Below are 4,479 nucleotides of genomic sequence, written 5' to 3'. Positions count from 1 at the left end.
TTTGTTGTACTATATGGAGAGGAGTTCTGAGTCGTCCAAGGAGTAAGATTTGCCATTCGCAGTTGAGGTGAGTCTCTCTTCATGAATGTTATGGGTTGAAGGAACCAAGGTCGGTCCATTTATTTATCGTATTGTATGATGGTTGTCTGTGTGATAATTATCATGGTTCACGTATTGCTTGATGGTTATGTGATTTATGTGTGTTATTACGAGGTACTGGTAGGGGCAAAATAAACCTTATAACCGGTTGACATAAACCGAATGGTAGGTTGGGCACCTAGATATGCTTGATAGGGTAGGTTAGGCACCCAAATATGCCTGAAAGGGTAGGTCAAGCACCCATATATGCTCGGCAGGGTAGGTTGGGCACCCAGATATGCCTGGTAATATGTTTGTGTTATATGTGGTATGGTGGGGGAAACTCACTAAGCTTTGTGTTTACTGTTTTAGTTTGTGTTTTAGGTGCTTCCACCTCAAAGGGGAAGGGGCCGGCTTGATTGCGACGCATCACACTATGATTTTCCACAGTAGGCATTTTGGAACTTATGCTCTGATAATGTTTTTCCACGAATTGTCTTGATTATTCACTCCAACTATTTAATGTTTTCGTGATCCTGGAATCAATGAAGTTTTATGTTTGTGATTTAGTAAACCTAAAAAAATGAAATTTTCAAGTCGTATATTTGGGATGTTACAAGTTGGGGAGGTGGTGGTAATGGGTGGTCGTGGTAGGTGGTGATCGTGGTCATAAGTGGTGAGTGATGGGGGTTGTGGGTGATAGTTGGTTTATTGTAGTTGTGGGTGATGGTGGTAGTGGTGGTGATGGTGAAGGGTGGTGGTTGCATGTGGTAATGTTTGGGATGGTGATGGGTAATGGGTGGTGATGGTGGTAGGCGACGATGAAGTTGGTGGGTAGTGGTGGTGGTGGGTGGTTGTAGTAGAGGGTGGTGGTAGTGGTTGGTCGTAAGGGTGATGGCTTTTATACAAACAATCCTATGTGTGCATCCAACCCTAGTTCGGATCTATGTTTTCTATATTATACACACAAAAAGTAAACACAAATAGGAAAGCCTAATATGCACCTAATATTTTAGAAAAACACATATGAAAGATTATATTACATACCTTTATTGCTATATAGTAATAACAACTAAATATTGAAGTTCCTTTGCTCTTGAGAACAAGTAGCACAATTGTAGTACCTTTAATAGATCACAAAAACACTAAGGTGAGAGGATAAATATGAGAGAGAGGAGAGAGGGTATCTTGCTACAAAAATCAGCTCTTCTAGGGCTTTTCAAAGGGTGTACAAATTCTAGAGCCTAGGGGTCTTATTTATACTTGAGGCTAGCTAGGGTTTTAAGGTGGAAACCCTAATTCTTTAGCTTAGGGCCTAAGCACATCCATGGACCTCCTTTCCTTAACCTTGAAAGGAAATACTATTGGATATAGTATTTAAGTCCATAACTATATTTGGTATGTACTTGACCCGACCCGACATGGTCCATTTGGGTTGCATGGCATCATGCACTTGGATAGACTAAATGAGAGAAATAAGACACTTATGGTTTATTAATATATTATAAGTTCTAATATATTAATAATAAGAATAATAATATTTAATTAGTATTGATCAATAATTAATTTAGAATTAATTATGTGATCAAAAGAAGACTAATTAAATATGTGGGTTGATTGTGTCAATCATCCATAAATTATATAGTGGGCCAAGGCTAAATGGATTATCAAATTGGGTTAAACCCATAAGATGCTCCATGGATGCTCCATGGGGGTTACATAACCCATGGGTGATGGAAATGAAAGGTCATGACAATTAGGGTTTACATGGAGTAACCCTAATTGTAACATACTATATAAAGAAGTTATTCTTCACCATTTTCGCCTACTAGAGTGAACAAAAGTGGGCTAGCCGAAATACTAAGTGTTCTTATTCTCTTAAGAGTTTATTCCTAGTGTACTTGGTGTTGTGTGAAGCATTTGAGGCATCACAATTGAGGTGCTAGGATCACAAGGTTTCAAAGGAATCCAAGCTACAAAGAGGTATGTAATTCTTACTAACTATTAGAATAAAAGATCCCCATGTATGCTAGATAGGATTATGAACATTGGAAAATCATTTTGCATGTATCTTAGACAAACATAGATTCAAGGTTTCTTGGCTTTCATGTACACCATAGGAGTGTTAGAATGCTCAAAACCCAGCAGTAGTATCAGAGTCTAGGCTTGTTTTTTTGATATTTGATGCAAAATAGTTGAAAAATGAAGTTTTTTGTTCACTGCCTGCATGAACTCGCGGATTCCAAGGGGAGACTCGACGTGTCCATGAAGAAATGCATGCAACTCATCGAGTCAGTTCATGCGCTCGACGAGTACATGCTGCAGTGTTCAGATTTTTGAGTTATGCTGCTGGAAATGGACTAGAAACATTACCCTAAACTGTTTTGATGTTTTAAAACTTGTTTGAGTTGGTGTAATGTTTATGCTAATCCATTTACAATGGCTATTATAAAAAAATTACAAGTGTTATATAAGTTTGTTATGATTCTTGAAATTCTTGATAATCATGTTCTTGAAGTTATTAATTTAGATCATCATAGGAATTATTTGTAACCTCCATGTTAGTTAATCCTTGATCATTATGTGTTTTTAATGGAGTCCATAACTTGTCCTCAATTTATGGAAAACCAAGAGTCACACTTGAATTAAAATCATTAAAAGAACACAAGAGTTATGAAAATGAAGAGTCTTCATTTTAATACTCTAATAAACTCACAAGTTCTGAGAAATGAAAAGTTTTGAAAGTTTACAAAACTTGCCCTAAAGTTTTGGAAAAAGTAAACTCATAATTAAAACTTTAGTTCCAACCCTTAGAATTTTAAATATTAAAATTCAACCCTTATACTTTATAATATTATAAGTGAATAATAATTATATGCATAAGATAAAAGTCGTTTTACCATTAGTAGGCCTCATTCACGAAGCCGGTCTATAAGGTTGGTATAAGGTTTTTGCATATAAAATGGCAACTTAATGGGTGTCTATTCTCACCCACCACTTCCTTGATCGGTGGAGGGTCGTTAGCCGAAAAGGTAAAACAAGGACTATAATTCTCATAATAAGTATTATGAATATACTAAAGTAACTGAACTTTTATTAATTCCCAATCTTAGTTACTTAGGAAATTGTGAATAAGGTGCTAATCCATGAAGTTACGTTTTTCAGTTGGATTAAGTCATTAGTGGAGCGTGTGTGGTTAACCGACACACTAACCTGGACTTATCAAGATAGGCAAAGGGTGACTTAATGTTATCATAGTATCGTTGGACTGTGTGTGGTTAACCGACACTTCGATTGAGGGGTAATACATTAAGTGTAACAAGTAATTTGTATGGTTACTTCACACCTTGTTTTGTGATCCTCAGCATCCCAATCTCAAAACTTGAAGGGCACACTTGAGATTGAAACATGCCATTGAAAAGTTCAACGAATCTCAAAGAACCTAGGAATTTCTAAACCAATTAAAACCTAATAAGATTTATTCTGTTTTATGGTGGAAATTGGTGAATCATCATTCACCTACCTTCAAATATTTTATAGCTTGGATTACGGGATCCCTCTTCTAAGTTATAAAATATTGTGTTGGGTCCTAGCCTTAATATAGCATTTGGGTGCTTTATTAAGGACTATCCTAAAATCTAATCTCAACTTATTCTTTCATTCCAGATGTCTTCCAATAACAATGCTTCTGGCTCAAACCCTACTGGCTCTTTCTCTCTCATGAACCTTTGTGGGAGATGTTGGATTAATGTCTAAGTCCATAACTATAATTGGTAAGACTTGACCTGACCCGGCATGGTCCATTTGGGTTGCATGGCATCATGCACTTGGATAGACTATAATGAGAGAAATAAGACACTTATGGTTATTAATATATTATAAGTTCTAGTATATTAATAATAAGAATAATAAGATTATTTAATTAGTATTGATCAAGAATTAATCTAGGATTAATTAAGTGATCAAAAGAAGACTAATTAAATATACGGGTTGATTGTGTAAATCATCCATACTTGTATAGTGGGCTAATTCTCCATGGATTATCTAGTTGGGCCAAAAGCCATATGATGCTCCATGGATGCTCCATGGTATATTTGAACCCATGGATCCAAGGAAATGGAAAGCCATGACAATTAGAGTTTACCCTAATTGTATAACTATATAAGCATCTTATTCATGAGGAAAATCGGCCACTAGATTATTCTAGAGAGGGCTAGCCGATTTCATGAAGTGTAGAATTCTCTCAAGTTATTCCAAGTGTATTTGGTGTTGTGTGAACCATTTGAGGTGTCACACTTGGGGCACTAGGCACTCAAGCTTCATGAAGACATTCTACATCAAAGAGGTATGTATTCTATCTTGTTATATTGATAGTTTTGTATGCCAGATTAGGATAATACC

The sequence above is a fragment of the Lactuca saligna genome, chromosome 3 (assembly GCF_052625555.1).
Source record: "Lactuca saligna cultivar CGN05327 chromosome 3, ASM5262555v1, whole genome shotgun sequence".
Classification (NCBI taxonomy): domain Eukaryota; kingdom Viridiplantae; phylum Streptophyta; class Magnoliopsida; order Asterales; family Asteraceae; genus Lactuca; species Lactuca saligna.
The sequence above is the reverse complement of the archived record's forward strand: the minus strand, read 5'-3'. Positions refer to the sequence as shown.